The sequence below is a fragment of the Sorex fumeus genome, unplaced genomic scaffold (genome assembly GCF_029834395.1).
Source record: "Sorex fumeus unplaced genomic scaffold, SorFum_2.1 ptg000035l, whole genome shotgun sequence".
Classification (NCBI taxonomy): domain Eukaryota; kingdom Metazoa; phylum Chordata; class Mammalia; order Eulipotyphla; family Soricidae; genus Sorex; species Sorex fumeus.
In genome coordinates this window covers 24,055,964-24,076,613 of record NW_026606092.1, presented here as the reverse complement: position 1 = coordinate 24,076,613, position 20,650 = coordinate 24,055,964, and the positions used below count along the sequence as shown (strand labels likewise).

The 20,650-nt window shown below is 32.9% G+C and overlaps 1 protein-coding gene and 1 non-coding gene across 2 annotated transcripts in view; one reads left to right on the top strand and one right to left on the bottom strand.

The window, feature by feature from the left end:
• The window catches only part of LRP1B (LDL receptor related protein 1B), a 1,985,988-nt gene that overhangs the window by 1,782,753 nt on the left and 182,585 nt on the right, over nt 1-20,650 (bottom strand). The gene's annotated exons all lie outside the window — the stretch shown is intronic.
• Nucleotides 61-167, top strand: LOC130027072 (U6 spliceosomal RNA). The gene has a single exon (XR_008793008.1). It is a non-coding gene; the product is annotated as a U6 spliceosomal RNA (small nuclear RNA).

Genomic DNA, 20,650 nt, shown 5'->3' with positions numbered 1-20,650 from the left:
GTCATCCATTTGCAAGGCAAACGCCCTATCTGCTTTGCTATTGTTCCAATTTTAGTATATGTGCTCACTTCTGCAGCACATATAGTATAATTGAAATAATACAGAGAAGATCATCATGGCCCTTGTACAACAAATATATTAATAAATTAATTATTAAGTATATTCTGGTTGGTTTTAACTCACCACCACTCAACTCATTTATTCAGATATTAAGTGGACCAGTTATTTTGTTTTTAGAGATGAATTTTTTTTAAAAAAATACTGGCTATTCAAACAAAAATATTTTGTCTGTTTGTTGCTGTTGGTTTTGTTTGTTTATAGGGCAAGCTTGGTTGTGCTTAGGACTACATTCTAGCTCAATGCTCAGGAATCACTCCTGGAACTGTTCTGGTGTCATATTTGGTATCACATGCAAGACAAATGACTTAACTGCTGTACTATCTTTCCAGTCTACAATTTTTTAAAAATTTTCAGTACAACTCAAGTAATTGACCAAACATATTTATCTTTATACTTAGTCGGTTCCTTGCATATTTCTCCACTTTTCAAATGCTTGACAACCTGACCAAATTAATACAGTGGGGTTAATAATATTTTTATTATTTTTTAAATACTGACTTCTAAGTAGTGCTCACAGGCTGGTACTCCGCTCCTAGAGTTACTTAGCCTGGCTCAATAGGTTGGACAGTTCCCAGCAATGAATTAAAAGGCCTCAAACAAAAGACCTCATGGCATGTCAAGCATGGGCCAGAAAGAAGTTTGAGCCACTTTCCTACCGTCTTTTTTTGATCGTATATGTCACACCATCTGATTTTTATGAGCAGTGACTCTTGTATTTCTGACTTCTTCTATTACAACAGTTACACCAAGTTTATATCAAGATAATATATCAGGTTTCTAAGAATTCTATAAACTTCACTTTCCTTCTCTACTCTATCAAATATCTTTACCATAGTTTCCCAAGTCTTTTAAATTCTCACCATGCTGGAGTTGTTTTCCCTGGTCATAACTATTACTAAAACTGTATCAGTACATTGTTGATTTTACTCTTTAACGATAGTCCTTTCTGCCTAGTAAAATCATACCCATCTCTTTATATTATTCCAGCCAATTTATCCAAGACATTATTGTAGTTTAGAATTTTAGTTATTTGTATGTTCCATGTCGTCCCTTAGAACATTTAGAATGTGTCTTCCTGAAAGTCTTTTTCACATACAGAAATACTGATTTCTGTAGGATACTTCTCGCCCCCAAATTATAAAGCTGTAAAAAAGGGAATGATAATTTGTCCATATTTTTAAACTTATGTTCAGGCAGAGTGTTTTAAATATATTTTTTGATAAAGATGGCTCAGCTCAATTTCCTATATTTCATTCATATTTTCTTTTTTATTTATATATATATTTAGAAGGAACATTTTATATTTTTAACTATATAATATTCAAATGTTTATGACTATTCTTGTCCACCCAGCAATTATTGACTTCCATAAAATTTTAATTTCCTGGGAACAATGTATCTATATCATCAATGAATCACTCATTACATTTTGTTGGCTAGTGTCAATCTCACAGTTTTTATAGCATAAGATTATTAAATGATTAAGGATAAAGATTCGTATTTTTATACTTAAAAATTACAGAATAAAATTTGATCTATTCAAGTTAATTATAAAGGAGTTAGTTTTATATTCCTGTATGGAATATATGTATTATATGCAAATGTAAAATTGAATCTTTAATACTTTATTGGAGTCAGAGTCAGCGATAGCACAGTGGTAGGGCATTTGCCTTGCATGCAGCCAGCCCTGCTGAGCCAGGTTCGATTCCTCTGCCCCTCTCAGAGAGCCCGGCAAGCTAAACACAGTAACAACAAGTCTCAAAATGGAGATGTTACTGGGCCCTCTTGAGCAATCAATGAACAACGGGAGGACAGTGACAGTGACAATATTAATGTATCACTAAACAATATGATGAATAAAGGTAAGGTAAAGGCCCTCCCGTTGATCGTCGATTTGCTCGAGCGGGCCCAGTAACGTCTCCATTGGAGACTTTGTTGTTACTGTGTCTGGCATATCGAATACTCTCGGTAGCTTGCCGGGCTCTCCGAGAGGGGCGGAGGAATCGAACTCGGGTCGGCCATGTTGGCCGCTTGTAAGGCGAACGCCCTACCCGCTGTGCTATCGCTCCAGCTGTGGGGGCATAGCTCAGGGGTAGAGCATTTGACTGCAGATGATGAATAATGTAGGATTATTTTGAGAATCAAAAGCCCATTCTATTGAGGATATAGCCCACTTACATTTTAGTGATACGTATGTTGGACACTATTTTATGTTTATGACAAAACCTTCTAGTGATCTTTCTGTTTTGGATATATTTCACAATTTCTATATTTGAAAATAATTTATTAAATGAACAGGAAAATAAAGTTTCATGCTAGAGATCTTTATTTCTATAACCTAAAAGGGGTTTGTGGGAAGAATTTTCAGTCATGTGCATATTTATAGCTCAAAGTACATTGCATATCCTTTTTCACAACTATACAAATGCTGAGTAAATTTAACAAAAGCAATATCCACAAAATTCTATTAGTCTATATTTACTAAGACTACGTGACCTTGACCACCTTTGCCCTTTCCTTACAATAGTGTCTGCCCTAAGGAGGCCTGTCTCCAAAGGGTAAAGAGATAAAAAACACAACTAAGCCAAGAACCCTCCATCAATGCGTCAGCTCCTAAGAGCAACTACAAATTTCTTCTGTTTATCTAGTTACCTCAGCCTTTTTCTGCTTTTGAAGATACAATTCCAGATTTGGATGACGTTTAAAGATAATGAAAATAATGAAAAGTCAATCAGATTATAATGATATTACTCTATTAAAATTCAGGTGCGACAAATATCTTTATTAGATAAAATCATAAATAGTATAAGCATAAATACCAGAATCATAAATAACAGAGAAAGTTCAACATTTCTAACACTTTAACCAAGACCACAAAGCCATTCATCCATTATTATTAAACAACGGTTCTTAAAAAGCAAAAAAAAAAAAATTCTCCTTTTTGATTCAATGATCTAAATGATTAAATCCAGAGTCTGGGTAAGTAACGCATAATAAATACCAGGTGAAATGGATTTTGAATGATGCACATAATTCACATATGTTAAAGTACTAAACTTCTCCAGATTATGACTGATATAAAGCAATGGTCTCAGAAAATGCACATTTTTGCCCAATAAACTCAAACATGTCTAACATTCCAAACATCAACTTTGCTGCTCTTCCAATATTTCACACATGGAATTTTGAGACAAATTAGAAGAACATGTCCACAGTTGAATTTTAAATGAATAAAATATAATTTAAAAGGGTAATACCCTAAGGTTAAACACATGAAAAGTTTCTTACATTCTGGAGTTCCTCTCTCCTTAATAAAGGACACTTTGTCGTGGGGACATCCTAGTCTTCATACACTCTTTGTTTTAAGCCATCTGTTCCACGTTTGATAATGGCTCAGCTTATTCAATATCAGGGTCTTTACTAATGTGTAGGTGACCTGCTTTTATTCAGTTTTAAGTTTAGCCTCTATTCATTTTATGATCGTACACTATTTTTGTAATTACATACATGTACCCAGAGGGATTTTGTCAATGGTACCATTAAAAATTAATAATTGAATGAATTGGGATGATGATTTATATTACAAAGAGAGCCCAAAAGGCATCAGTAAAGGACTTTTAAGACTGATCATCAAGTTACTAATAAAAGCAGTGAAACATACTGCCATTGTTATTATTTTAAATATAAATTTTTATGGTTCTCCTACTCTTTCTCCTGCCTATGTCTGCTGATTTCCATCAAAATTCACTCATATTCATTGAATTCTTCACAGTTCTTATTATGGACCTTACAGGTTATCAGTGACATCACATTCCTAGATATTATATGTGCCCTTTCTCACCCCTTTCTGCCTATAACACTGTTAATTTTTCTTTTAACACATAATATCTTCTCATTTATTTATTGAAAAAAATTGCTGATGTATGTGGATGAGGATAAGTGGGGTGCAGGGCTTAAATTGTGACTGTGCTCATACAGAATGTGGTGCTGTGGATCAATCTCAGCCAAGGTCATCCATGTGCATTACAAAGTTACAGTGGTTTCAGCTTAGATCTCGTGTTTTTCAGTGCTGTTGGCACTGTGTTTTGCATGAGTGGTATATATCCAAAATATAGTACATGTATCCTGATACTTAAAATTATGTTAACAAATGGCCATGTGTTGTCTTCAAATACAAACTGTTCTTGAATAGCAATTATAGTTTTATTTAAACTCATGATATAATTGAAGGAAAGAGGAGAGGCATTAAATTCTATTTACTGCTCAGGGAGTCTGACAGCCACTCCTAGTAAAACAGAACCTGTATCCACACAATTCAATGCTTTGGCCAAGTGGTGCTGTGGATCAACAGGTCTATTTTGTAGGGCTCAGAGCCAGTAGGGATACAGCCGTTGATCATAGAGTGGGGTGAGGCCAACAGAACACACAGCGTTAGACTTTGATGGACATTAGTACTTAGATGAAACCCGAGGTCGTATTTATTTTGGGTATGCATTCCAGTACTTAGAGCAATGTCCACACTTCTACATAAGACAATTCCAACAAAATTCTTCCAAGATGGTCTGATTGAAATAATTTTCCACAGTTTTTTAAAGTACAAATATATATAAATATATAAGTTTATATAGAAATATGTATACATACATATACAAAATCATAAAGGGAACTAAATGTTTGACCAAATGACTTACACATAACTGCTCAATTTTATAGATACATAACTTTATTAAGTAACATTCAAATTAAAAGGATTTCAAAACTAAACATATTTTATATTCTCCCTCATTATCCTCTATTTAAAACATGAAACTTATTACTGCAGTTTCTAAGTATTTATTTGTGACTCTTTCAATTCTATGTCAAATGAAATTCATATTTTCAGGTGTTATATTCAAGATCTATATTCTCAAAGATAGGCACAAATCTGTAACTAAATCCACAAACAGGTGAATGCAGGCTCACAAAATTGTGCCCACAATGAATCACATCTGCAGAATATGAGAAAAAAGCTACGTTTTCTAAGATGGCTATGAGACTACTATAGTAAAGCAAATGTATCTAGGTTTAAGGTTAAAAAATTTACATCAACATTTAAAATTAATTATGAAGTTTATTTCTACTTTATTATCACTGTTATGATAAATTTATTTTGACTGACTTGAATCCATTATCAATATTGTTATCTCAATATTGATATATTGTATATTGATATATTAAATAATTTATTTAATATAACTTTTATTTTATTTGTGCTAGGTCAAAAATGAATACTGAATCATAATGAAATTGAAATTTTAATCAAAACCACACTTAAATGATCTGTTTATAATTCACAATTTCATATTATATTCATGCTGAAGATATTTCTTAACTAAAATATTTATACATGTTTAGGTTTAATATTATGTCTTATTTTTTTTTATCAATCTATTTCATTGACTTACAAATCCCCGAAGTCAACAACAAATATATTTCTGACTGTAGTGGGAATTTACATATAAAAAGAACAATTGTTAACAGAATCCAATATCACATTTAATATTTATCCTTGTAAATTCTAAAAGCCTAATAAAATGTGTTTTAATAACTGTCTACTGATTATAATCAGCAACATCACCAAACGAAGAATAGGGAAAGGTTAGCGTCAAGGAAATATGTGTTTTGGCATTTTTTCTTTGATTCAAATTAAGAATAGTATAAATAGAATAAATATATATTTTAGAATAAGTTATGAATTTGAGTATTTTTAAAGGTAAAGGTAGATTTTGAAGTTATACATTTACATAAAACAAATGAGTAATCTCACACATTTTAGAAGAAAAATCAAAGCAGTTTTACATATTGTTTTTTATTAATATTTTTCTTCTATTTATGTTTTACCTGCAGTTAGTAGCACCGTTCATTTTTGTAGGCACTGGGAGTTAAAAAGTGATGAATACCCTGATCAAGTAGTTCAGATTCTAACATAACTTTACCATTATAAAATTTACAAGTATTTGAACATATATGCATGTTCTGATCAAATGATGTTTTTTTTGTTTGTTTTGTTTTTCCTTTTGGGTCACAACTGGAGATGCACAGGGGTTACTCCTGGTTCATGCACTCAGGAAATACTCCTGGTGGTGCTCGGGGGACCATAAGGGATGCTGGGAATCAAACCTGGGTTGACTGCGTGCAAGGCAAATACCCTACCCCCTATGCTATTGCTCCAGTTCCATCAAAGATTGTCTTAAATCTTAGATTAAGGTATAGATTTATTTTTCCTTTGGTTTATTTGTTTTGGTGCCACACCTGACAATGCTTAGGGGTTAGTCCTGACTCTGCACTCAAGAATTACTCCTGACTGCTAGGAGACCATCATATGCAAGGCAAGTGCCCTACCCATTGTACTTTCTCTCTGACCCAGGTACAGATAATTTTATAAAGTTTCCTGATATTAATTTCAATCATTAAAATAAAATTGTATATGAATACTTCAAGTAATCAGTCAGTGAAACATTTGATCTAGTCATGAACTGAAATATTGTTAATATTGTAAGATTACTAGAATGTTCTTTACTATATTCTATTTCTGTATCAATTTTTATGTGCACAATTCTACAAAAAAGGCAAAGGTATATAAACAAAACTTTTCTACTTATTTTACTTTCAAAATTATGTCATTTGCCATTTACACTTCTCAAAAATGTGGTTAATAAGCCATAGTAGTTACTCTCAAAAATATATGAATAGAGGCTAGAGCAATAGCACAGTGGGTAGGGTGTTTGCCTTGCACGCATCCAACCCGGGTTCGATTCCCAGCATCCCATATGGTCCCCCAAGCACCGCAAGGAGTAATTCCTGAGTGTGTACGCCAGGAGTAACCCCTGTGAAATGCCAGGTGTGACCCAAAAAGCAATACACATACATATATATATATATTATATATATGAAGATTATGCCAAAATTACTGTTTCTAATATATTGCCCACTAGACACTCAATACCTACTATTAAATAATCTTTTAACCAAACTACCTGCCTTGTATATATAAGAGATTTCATCTAAAATTTATAAAGGTCTGCATCTAGAACAGGTAAGTGTTATGCCAATTTCTTGGATGTGATTGTCAGACTATGTTGCAGTTCCAAGGGCCTTCAACTAATTTTGGATACCCAGAATTTCATGACAAGCCATAGTAGTAATGACAAGCTCAGAATACCAATTGCTAATTCTTCTATGTGTGCCTTAATTTGTTTTCCAGTAGGGTCAAATACATGGAAAAGGCTCAGAGACTGATTTGTGAAGATTTAAAGTGCTTCATGTGGATTTTAAAAAGTTTGCAAATACACCTATAACTTGTCCAGATTTCTCAGAGTGTTAGCAAGTTAAACATGAGAGATTCTGGTTAGGCCTAAAATAATTGTGAAGATATTATTAAGGTAGAATATTTAAAGGTAAAAGACATTGGTAGAGAAATACAGAACACAAAATATTTTATTGAAAAACTAACTTTCTATATTATTTTTATTTCTATGACTAAATTTCAAAGAAAAATTAAAGACATCAAGCCTAACAACTGGAGGGGTATTTGCCAGTCAATACAATTTACAATGGCAGAAATATTAAGTCTTGATTATTAGTTACTCAGTTGAGTGTTATTAGATTGAAGATTTTATCTGTAAATAAAGTCAAATTATTTGTATTCAGTTTCCCCAGATTTCTCCTAATTTGGTTTTCCACCATTTATGCATATTTAGCATCAAAAGTTATATTGCCTATTTTTTCCATTTTATTCTTTTGCATTACATCATCACTTCGCATTATAATGTAATTCAAACTAATTTATTTTGATATTGCATCATGTGTGATGCACTCTCACAATTGCTACACTTCTTCACCTATGAGAATTAAATTAGAAATGCTTGGTATGTATCTAGTCATGTTTTATATTACTGACTACATTTGACTAATATAAAAATGGTACAGCTCAACCAAATCCTTGGCACTTGCTCTGAAACTTTTGACCAAAGTGGCACTTCTTTCTGACGCTGATAGAAACTAAGTCTCTCTAAGGTGAATGTTTTGCTTGAATATATGCCCTTTTATATCTTTTTTTGTTTGTTTGCATAGATTTAGTTGATGTCTGAAGGGTTTCATGGGCTATTGGTAAAGTAACATTATCCTTTCCTTCTGTTGAAGGGGGAAGACAATCATCACCTTTTTAGAGCTCTTCAGCTTGTCTCAAATTTCACTCGATGCCACCACTGGGAAAGCAATAGAACATCCACATCGAGGTATTGAAGGGCAGAGACCACAGGCTTGCATGCTCCAATTCTCTTTATTCCTTTCTCTCCTTTGAGTGTTTTAAGGACAGTGCGCTTCAACGCATTAATTAACACAGTTCATCGACCCACTTTCAAAGCTTTGGAGAAGGTGACTATTTTGTCTTACTCTATGCATGTGTATAAGTTGTCTTAGATGTCTCTGAGAGTGACCAGGTATAAAATTTTGGTGAGTTAGATTATCCTAAACATATTAAACAGTGAAATATATAAAACCCATCTACTAGGCCTCCTGAGGCTTTAAATATCCTCTGACACATTCAACTGTTAAGACTTTGGTCCAGGGAAAATATCAATTTTATATAGGTCACTGTTTTTCAAAAATTTTTATTATGTCCTCTGAGTCAAGATACAATCTAATCAATATTCAATATAAAATATTATATAAAATAATATTGGTTTGTGTACTTGTGTGCAATTGTGATTCTTTTACTTGAACTGTATACTATAATATTTTTTTGAAAAACACTAAAATAAAATTAGAACTATAGTTTAAATTTTTACCCTTATTATTTGAAGGTTCTAAAATATTTCAGTTGTTGAATTAATAATATAACATTATTTTTCCACAATTTTTATTTATCTCATATGACTGAATTAGAAGTGAAAATGATTGAATTACAAATGATATTTTCAAATGTCAGTTTTATCATCTCAGAAAACTTTACAAAATTTTACATTTCAATAGCATAGCCTTAGGGCATTGCCTTGCTAACCTGGTCGATCAGGGTTTGATTCCTCCACCCCTCTTGGAGAGCCAGACAAACTATTGAGAGTATCTCGCCTGCATGGCAATGTCTGGCAAGCTACCCGTGACATATTCAAAGTGCCAAACACAGTAACAATTCTCACAATGGAGACATTGCTGGACCCACTCTAGCAAATCGATGAGCAATGGGAGGACAGTGCAGTGTAACAGAATTAATGATGAATTATGATAAGTGTTGTGTGCAAGGCAGCAGAAGATAAAACTAGAAAACCTATGGAACTAATTATGGAAAACATGCTAAGAAGTCCATAAAGTAGACAAATATGTGCTCTGTTCTGAAAATAGAACAGGTAATTTAAAATCAGAGGAGGCAAGCTGTACCTCGTGAACAAAATACTTAAGATACTTGTTTTTCAAAACATTTGTGAATATTGAATTTCTTTTATTCTTTTTAATGTTGCATTATGTTTAGGTTTAGACATGGCCAACATAATATTAACAAGTTGGTAAAAGTTATATAAAGTATAAAGAAATAGCATGGGAATAACAAATGGCCAAAGACAACAAAACCTGAGAACTGGTCTATAGAACTGGCCTTAAAAAGGGCTGAGCTTGGGGGTTGATTGGAAAAGGATAAGAGAAAACAGTATACTCTGAGGGAGAGTGTTATTTTGGAATATTGTATGTACGGAACTCTATCACTAACAAACAGTACTGTAAGATCATGGTGCTGATCTAAAAGTAAAATTAAAAAAAAAAAACAAAATATACCACTGGTTTATAATTAAACCAGTGGTATATCGGATAACTGGGTGACAACATGAAAGGTAGCAAAGATCACCTAGATCACCATTAGGCCCAGAAAATATGTAGGAAGACCAAACAGAAATCAACAGACAAGGAAGAAGAGAAAAGGAAGTGATGGGGAACACAGATCAAGAGCCTCTGCTATACCAGTGACGGGTGGAAGTGGTATAGCTGTATACCCAAAGTACAGACTCAAAAACACTGAAAACATAAAAAACTAAACGATATTGCCCAGCAAATAGAAACATGCTTGTCAGGTTGTCAGTGGTGTTGGTGGGCAAGTGGGCTTGGTAAAACTGGTGGAGGGAAGTTGATATTTGTGGTGGGATTGGTAAAAATTAGTAAAAATGTAAAACATAGTTCTTTAATGAAATATTAAAATAGGTACTATAAGAGAAATGAGTTGCACTTGCAATCTTAAAATTCTAATTTGTATCCAAACTGTGGTATTCACTTATGACTATCAAAGACTATAACCCATATTTCTAAACCATGATTCTGAGACTTTTCAAATATTGTTTTCCTTCCTTATTGACATCTCTTACAAATTCTGGCATTTTTCTATCATTAGATTGTAAGTTGATTAAAATGAATTTTCTTATACAAAAATAATACAAAAAGAAGTCAAACGAAGGAACAGAACTTCTAAGGTAAAAATAAGCCCATAGACTGGAAACTGAGTGGGAGGGGAAAGTGGAAATAAAACATCCTATAAAATGTGGTAGAGGGTTACTAACGCTTTCATTGGTGGGAATAGTGTGACGTGATGGGTAATCTTGTACCTAAAAAAAAAAGTTTTTCCTACTTTATTAAGGTATTAGCTCAATAAATTAATTTGTCAGATTAAAAAATTAACTTTAACATTTATTTTTTGCACAATATTCAAATAGATTTCAAAAGTAACTATAAATTGGTGATGGCTGCAGTACTGGAATTATGTTCATGGGAAATCATTCTTGACAGAATAGTAAATCAAAGAATCTCAATCTTTAGAAAAACCATATGACCAAAAATAACTATAAATTAATTACATAAAAAGAACATAGAAGAACAGGCAATAATTGTAACTTCAGGGAAGAGAAATTTTTGTCAAGCTTAAAGGCCTCCCAGAATGCTCTGCTTTATTCTCTCTGCAGTGCTATCAGGCTTCATTTAAAATATTCATTGTTCTCAATATTTTTATTGTCATATCAACCATAAAATTCATATGTAAGAGATTTCTATATGCACATTTCATTTACCATTTTGTAATATTGAGAGGCATATAGCATGTATTCTATATACAGACAATAATATTTGAACAATTCTAAACCCAAATAACATTTCTAAATTAGGATTTATGTTATGTTTCTTTATTCTCACAGCTGTTGATTTTTTTTTTAGTATTAGAAAAATTTACAATTGTATTATGGATTGTACTAAATAAATGTATGTCCTTATCTCTTATTTTAACATAGCATTCCTGAAATACATCATTTCTATGCTTAATTGGGTCATTGGGGACAGCTGCCAATTATGAAAATATTCAATGTGATTTTGCTCATCGGGTTTGAATAAATTATGTTGGAATATAGAAGACAAACCAAACAATCTATGAATTTCATTTGCATTAAATAGTGTTTTAGAATAATATTACCTATATAATTCTGAAATCTACATTTTTCTTCTAAGTTCTAAACAAGAAAATATGGATGAGTAACTTGTAAAGTTTAGCATTATTTCTAAATTATTCTCACAACAAAAATGAAAAATGAAATGCAGACATAATTTTACTTTACACATATTCTTTGAATGTGCATTTTCAAGATATGAAAACATAGGAAAGTTTGACTATGGATGTGTGGGAAATATTCAGTTTTTGATACAAAGCAATCAATATAGCACAAATTTCAAAATACCCAATAAGACAAAATTTTTGCATAAAATATCATAGAATTATTATAAAATTATCATGTGACAAGAATAATAGTTATATAGAAAAATACTGGTTTACTCATATAATAATTATACATTTTAAAATTTATATATGCTTTGAAGTTTGTGGAACCTATGTCCATGTGGAATCTTGTGGTTGCTTATGAAGAGATAAAGTGAGGTGAAAACAGAAAATATAAAGAACAAGATAAAGTTCATGTTTTGGCCTGATAAATTATTATAAACATATTTTAAATTAAATGATGATTATAATTAAAGGAAACTGCCGGACTAACTTTGAGACTTGTTAAAGAAGTAAGAAGATTGAAGAGAGTAACATACAGTTAAATTGAACAGTTCTATTTTTATTTTTACTTAATTCACTATGAAGTCAAGAGAACATACTTCAATGGATTAAAATTGATAATCATAAATCAATTTAATCTCAGTGGCTATGTTTGTTTAAATTTCTTAAAGTTTTCCATCCACTTGAAAGTGTCTACTAATAATATTTCAGAGTCAAAAGAAATAAGGGTTAAATATCTGAGCAAACAATCTTACCAAAAACAAGTATTTTTTAAAACACATTCGTTTTATTATTTATATATTTATTTATTTTGGTTTTTTGGGTCTCACTCGACAATGCTCAGGGATTCCTCCTGGCTCGCATTTATGAGTTACTCTCCTTGGGATCCATATGGGAGGGCGAGAATTGGGGAACCCGGGTCTGATGCCTGCAAGGCAAATGCTTTACCCACTATAATATCACTACAGTCCCCAAAATGAGTATTTTTTTTCTGAATAGGTGGTAATTTAACCTTTGCAAATAGAAATATTAAAATCAAGTTTAGTAGGACAATGACTATTCAACACTTAAAATAATTTAAAATTTACTTCAATGCAATTCACATTCATGCCACATTTTAAGAACATCCACAGATAAATCATAGTCACTTTTTCATGGTAGATTCACAAACACATTGAAATATTTTGTTGTAGTTGTTATAACCATTCTCAATTGTCTCGTATCTCTAATAATGACCCATGTATCTTTTACTTGTCTAGTCATCTATAATTTTCCATTTCAATTATCCTACTATATGGGGCATTTTGTCCCAAATTAGTCAATTTCTCCTTTAAATTAAAATTGGGAAATACAATATTCATTTGTACTTGTATGACAAAGCTGAGACTATTCTACTTAAGTTAGTTTGACATGATCAGCACAGTGAAGCTACTGAGATATAATGTTGCAATTCTAACTTGCCAAACTGAATATACACACACATATACATACACACACATACACACATACGTACTCATCTTTGCATTTGGGTCACAGTCTATGCAAATCCAGGCTTACAAACTGGAAATGACCATCATGCTATACCCAGAGGAATATTAAGTTTGACATGCTGTGCAGTTAAGTGTTGTTTTTTTGGGGGGCATCAATATTTTTTATTGCCTCATGTATATACTAATATATTTCACAAGAATACAGGAAGTTATTTTTTTAGATAGCCTTGTGTAAGTGAAAAAATAGGCTAAATCACTGATATCCTAAATTATTCCATTTCTACTATAAGAAAGATAAAAGAAGCATTGCCATTTATAGAGCCTAAGAGTCAGAAGCTTGGCTGTTTATTATTAAATTACTAATAAGTGCTCCAAGAGGTCAGCTATGATAGTTATTACCTTGGAAACAGGAAATACACTGGTAGATATGTCCCTGACACTCACCAGCTATAATAAAGATAAGAGAGAATCATAGCATAAAGTGTCCTTTTCCATCTCATCCCGAAAAATCACTATGCATCTGCTAAATTTTACAATATGATGTCTAAGCATATTTTTAGTAATATGAATTTAACTTCATATAGTCTTGTTTTCTACAACAGTGCAAAAATATCAGTTGCCAACTAGGTAGAATTTAAATAAAAATTATGAGCAACATGAAAATAACTTTAACATACAATGTGATTATGATTATGGGTCTCCCCTCAAAGACTGTGTGAAATAACTTAAACATACAATGTGATTATGACTGTGGTTTTCTCCCCTCAAAGACTGTGTGAAAGTCTTTCCCTGGTATCTATTAAAGAAAATGGAATGAGGGATTAAGCAGCTGACCTTGCATACATCTGAAAGTGTTCGATATCCCAGAGCACAACCAGGAGTGATATCTAATCAGTCGGGAGTAAGCCCTGAACACATCTGGGTGTAGAACCAAAAACAAACAAATGAAAAAGGATGATAGATTGATTTATGACTGTTACTAGCAAGAAGGAACCATAAAAATTAGAACCGCAAATTGCAAATAGGTGATAGCATATAAAAGAAAAACCTATCGACCATCAGGGTCAGAGAGAACATTTCTGAACTGTCATCTGTGGTATTGAAACTGAAATCTGACTAGTAAAATTGAGAAATTTTTTATTTTACTTAATTCTAAGAATAGTTTTTAGAGGTACTATGTATGAAACCTAGGATCACACATATTTAAGACATAGTTTAATTTATAATTTATAAATTAATTTAAATTAATATAAATTTAAATGACTTGAATCAATTACAGATTAACATGTTTGATACTGCAGTTTTAAATGATATTTACTTTTTACACACTACTAAACTCTCAAGCTGTTATTATTAAAAAAAACATATGCACTAACTGTTAAGAAAAAGCTGATTTTCGTTTCTAAAATGAAATACCAGTTTCCTCAAATGTGAGATTCTTGTACCTTATATTATCAAACTATAAAATTTTTAGTATCTATTGCCTTCTCACTACAATGAACAACTATATGATCTCTGGAAAATAGGCCGTGATTTGAATATTGGTTTCCTCATTTATAAAATGAAAGATCAAGGGGCTGGATTGATAGGACAGAAGGTAGGGCACTTGCATTAGCCTGTTGCCAACCCAGGTTCATTTCTGAGAGCCCCATATGGTCCCCTGAGTCCTAAGTGCAGAGTGAGGAGTAAGCCCACGGTAGAGTCTGATGTGGAGCATCCCCCAACATCAGCAAAAAAAAAAAAAAAGGTAATCAAAGGTCAGAGTAGCCATGTAAGATACACATCGGTTGTAATATATAATTTTATTTCAAATACTAAGTATTATATAAAATTGATGAACATCAAACAAAGCTAGGATACCCAATGACTGATTGTGAATTTGCTCCTTTCTCTAAATTGGTGAACATTTGATTACAGGATATTAGTCCTAGAAACAGAATGAGGAGAAGTCAAACATGTGAACGTATGAAAGTTGATATAGGTGAGATAGAACTTAAGCTAAAATAGAAAAATTTAAACAGGAGAAGGCTGGAATATTAGACCACATATCAGTGTCTAGTAGAGGCCAGACAACATCTTTCTTACACTTTTGATTAGCAGATTACATTATATTCTATGTTCAAAGAGATCAAGGATGATTTAAAAAATGATTCATATAAAGCGATTTGTGTACTTCAAATATCACTTTAGCTTCAGAGTGGTGAGTGGACCCAATTAAGAGCATGGGTGGAAGTTGCAAGAGCACAGAATACTGTTCTGGCCTTTAATAATGTCTGCATATATAATCCAGTTGGATAAGTAGGTCATGCCAGTACATCATTCTGATCTTCAAGGGAATTCATAGGTTTATTTATACAGGAGATTATGATAAAAATGGCTAGCTATCCATGAAAGATTTTACTTTTCTTTCATGATTTAGAGTTAAAAAGTAGTCCTCTTTAGCAATGTGTCTTCAGCAGGTTATAGATATTTTTCAAGCAGTACAGTTCTCCATATGTGCATAAGAGGAGATGAACTTTAACCCTCTACCACACTAATAGATGGCTGAAATCTAAGCCGATGTTCCAAATTTTCTGGGGATATAATTTAGAAGATACAAAAGAACACTAACTGCTAAAAAGCAGGGTTTAAGAACAATATTATAAAGATCTATAAGGGGATATATGCAAACACAACATAAGACAGATTTGTCTGCTTTGTGATAAAACCGATGTAGCAGAAACGAGATTTGCCTATGTCTTTGATATCCTTTGAGAATAAAATTGTTTGGTAATATTTCCAGTAATTTCACACTATGCGGAGTATAATAGTGCAAATAACACTGGTTATGTGAAATATTTCACTCCTAATTTTATTTTACCTAAAACTAATATTAAGCATATATTTTCACAAATCTTGATATCTTCCTATGAAATAATGCAGTAGAGGGGCGGGAGCAATAGCACAGGGGTAGAGCATTTGCGTTATACGCCGCTGACCCGGGTCCGATTGCATATGGTCCCCTGAGCACCGCCTGGGGTAATTCCTGAGTACAGAACCAAGTGTAACCCTGTGCATCGCCAGGTGTGACCCAAAAAGAAAAAAAAAAAAAAAGAAATAACGCAGTAGAATAGAACTAAGAATGAGATGAGGTATTTGTAATCTGAGGGTAAAAGAAATCGTGCTTTAACCCTAAATGTGCATTAAATTTGTTTTAACAACTTTTCGGAAGTTGCATTCTCTTACTCTCACACCTAAGTTCTTCATGTAATAGAATTGTTTGTCTGAAAATGCTACATATAACTCAAAGTGACTAAAAGTCTTAGTTTGAGAAGTTTTATGAACAATGCAATTTATATTAGGAACAATATAGTTTTGAAAAGGTACAATTCATTTCCTTTCATTTCCTTTTATGATAAACAATCTTTACATTTCATTTGCATTTCTGCTACATTTCAGCAAAATTATATGTTCAGAAAACTTATGTTATGACTAATTTCATTCACATTTAAGAATAAATGTGGCAGGTTTGAGGGGGGAAGGAAAATACTGAATGGTGTTTGAACAAGAAATAGAAAAGACAATGATTTTCTGTAGCATTTTAATATAGAAGACTTAGTAAACCATAGAATAATAGAAGATATTTTTGGTTGAGACATTTTTAAGGCATGTCACAGCTCAAATAAGAAAAATAAGGAGCAAAAAGTACAACCTCAGATAAAATTAAGAAACAGTTTTCAAACAGATACTTTGCTGTAACACATATATATAATACACATACTCACACACACACACACACACACACACACAATTTCTTGGATATCTAGAACCCTCCCTTGTTTTGAAATTTTGTTAAATGAATCCCTGTCCTTAAATTCTGATGTTTTTCCCTTATTATCTGTACACCTTTTGTCCCAAATCCATGGCTAAATCTGATTACTGTGTCAGAGCAGGGTTACTATGTATCACAACCCCCATCTCTTCCATTTACATGTTAGAAATCACAGCTGACTCTAACACTTTGCTGATGAGCTACCTGACAAATCCAACCAGTCATAACACACACATACTAAACAAAGGGTAGAGTCATAATTATTACATTAGTGGTACTGGGTGGTAGGGAGGACTATTTCCATTAATGAATTATGAAGTTACTATTACTCCCACGGAAAAATATTTTTTTGCAGATATTATATTAAAAGGAACTTAAAACAATAAATGTTGGGATTAGAGAAATATTTAGGAGGGTAGCTCCTTTCTCTGTACATAGCAGACCCAAATCAATCCTAAGAAGCACATGTATTTGAAGTTCTCCAAGGACTGCCTCAAATCATCTCTAGGGAAAAGTACCAGGAGAAAGCTCGTAATAGTCAATATATTGACTATTGATATATATTGATATATATATACCTAAATATATGACATATATATTGATGTATATGTGTGTATGTGTATAAATGAAAATTTAAAATGTTCTTGCTGGGGCTAGTAATGTGACTCAGTAAGTTCGTGCTTTGTATGTATGATCCCTGGTTTCATTCCTAGCACCCACCTCAAAAACAAAATCAAACCAAACAACACAAAAATCAATGTTGATGGAATCCAGCATTCTTTATCAAATATGAGGAGTGTGCAGAACAAGTACTAAATAGAGTGTGACAATGATAATGAAAATACTCATGTGTCCAGTCTGCACATATTTTGAGATCATCAAATGAGTCTGGAGAGATTTATGGGGTGAATTTTCTTATATATAAAAGACCAGTTTCTGTGAAAAAGGTTAATTATATTATGCTGCCATGTGACTTTTTAATTTTACTTCAAAATAAATATGAGGGTCCTGAAGATAGCTCAACAGACTGAGTGCATGCTTTCCATATGATCTGAATTGATCCACAGCACATCATGGTCACTGAGATATGCTGTGTGTCAACCCTGAGCATAGGTATGCCGCTGAGGACTCTGAGTTGCGGCCCAAAATACTAGGAAAAACAAGTAAATATGTACCAAACGCATATATATATACACACACAACTGCCACCATTAAAAAAACCAAAATACTCTTTTAATCTTATCTTACCATTCATTTCAATTGTTATGTCTTCAGATGGCTTAATAACTATAATATATTGAACTGGCCCAATTTATTATGAGATGGCTCAATATATTATGCCTATCAGGGTAATTTTTTGATATTGTCCCAACTTTTCACATTCAGAGAGAGAATACAGAGTATTATCTTGTATGTGTTCCAGCCAGGTGTGATGGACACCCCAGATGGTCTCCCAAAGAAACCAAAAGGTATCACAGAGCACAGAATCAGGAGTAAGCCCTGTACATTGCTGGATATGGCCTCAAAATGTTAAGGCAAATCCATATTTAAAGTATTCACTTTAGTTGCAATTTATACAAAGAGGTCATTGTTTAATTATGCATTTATAAATTTATAACCTAGGAAATGATGGTCACAAATTCATATGCCTGTTGAAGTCTAAACACATATCACTGTAACATATAGTAAAAAAACTTACATACTGTTAGGTATTCAGTTCTAGACAGATATTAATGTTTTACGGTGAATTCATATTAAATAGCCTTTGGGAAAAATTTGAAAATATAAGTTACTACTGATGCAAATAATTATATCCAACATGTATGAATATTATATAGCTCATACATTAGCAAAGAATCAGAACAACTATGAATATACTGTGAGGTCTAGACTATGATTCAAATTTAAAAGAAAAGGTAATGTCGGGGATGAGGTTGACTTCTGTGTACCATGATGGAGAAATAAAAAGTAGACAAATAACTAAATATGTTAATAATTCTGATTTTGGCAGTATGAAGTATAGCAAACAATCTACATCACTCCAAAGATGCAAAGGGTTTACAAACTTACAGTTCTGTTATAGGGCCTATCTATCAGAAAGAATCAAAATGTTATGGTTTGCTTTAGCAACAATAAGATGATTTCAACACCTTGCATTGAAATTACTAATGAAGAATACTTTTAAGTAGCTCTAATGAAATATCTAATACTTTACAATAGTATAAGAGATATATTTTAATTTTTATGATCCTCTATTTTTATTATATTTATTGGGCTGGAGCGATAGCACAGCGGGTAGGGCGTTTGCCTTACAAGCGGCCAACATGGCCGACCCGAGTTCGATTCCTCCGCCCCTCTCGGAGAGCCTGGCAAGCTACCAAGAGTATTCGATATGCCAGACACAGTAACAACAAAGTCTCCAATGGAGACGTTACTGGGCCCGCTCGAGCAAATCGACGATCAACGGGAGGGCCTTTACCTTTACCTTATTTTTATTATTTATTTATTTATTTGCTTTTTGGGTCACGCCCAGCAATGCTCAGGGATTATTTTTGGCTCTGCACTCAGGAATTACTCCTGGCAGTGCTTGGGTGCCATATGGGATGCCAGGGATCGAACCCAGGTTGGCCATGTGCAAAGCAAGTGCCCTACCTACTGTGCTATTGCTCCAGCCCCTGATTCTCTATTTTTATTTTCATTTATTTTTTTAAATATTTGCCTTTATTTTTATTTATTTATTTATTTATTTAATTTTGCTTTTTGGGTCACACCCGGCGATGCACAGGGGTTACTCCTGGCTCTGCACTCAGGAGTTACTCCTGGCGGTGCTCAGGGGACCATATGGGATGCTGGGAATCGAACCCAGGTCGGCTGTGTGCAAGGCAAATGCCCTACCCGCTGTGCTATCTCTCCAGCCCCAATTCTCTATTTTTAAAAACTCAAACCCAATAGAGATAATATTAGGCAAAAGATACATGAAAGAACAAAAGAACAATTGTCTACTTTAATAGAATTCTTCAAAATATTTGCTTCAGGATAAATAAAATCAGATCAGTATAAGGTGAATGATAATTTCCGATTCTTATATGTTATTGACCCATATAGCATTTTCATTATAATTTACTTCATTAAATACTTCTTCAAAACAGGCTTTTAGCTGTTCTGAAAAGATAACTAAAAATAACTACACACAAATACATACATATACCCATATACATATGCATATATAAAACTGTATTGTAAACTACAGATTGTGATTACCAAATGAATTAACTGCTCACCCATTTTTAATAATAATAACACCATTATCCCAAAGTTCTCTTTCTCACTCCACATCCTGCCCCTAACTCATCATCTCATAGTTCTAATGTCCATGTCTTAGTGTTGTTTCCCCTAGGATAGGAAATATATCAGTGTTCCAATCCATTAGGGATTGCCTGATCTCTTGCTTTGTGAAAATGAGTGAGATGATATCATGCAATATATATGCGAGTGTCTGTCTTTTCCTTTCTGTCTCATTTCACTTAGTCTAATGTTTCCAGATTACAGACAAGTGCAGCAGTCTACAAGATCTTATCTTCTCTTTTACCTAAGTGGTTTTCCATTACATAATATAAAATATAGCACTGTCCTCCCGTTGTTCATCGATTTGCTCGAGCGGGCACCAGT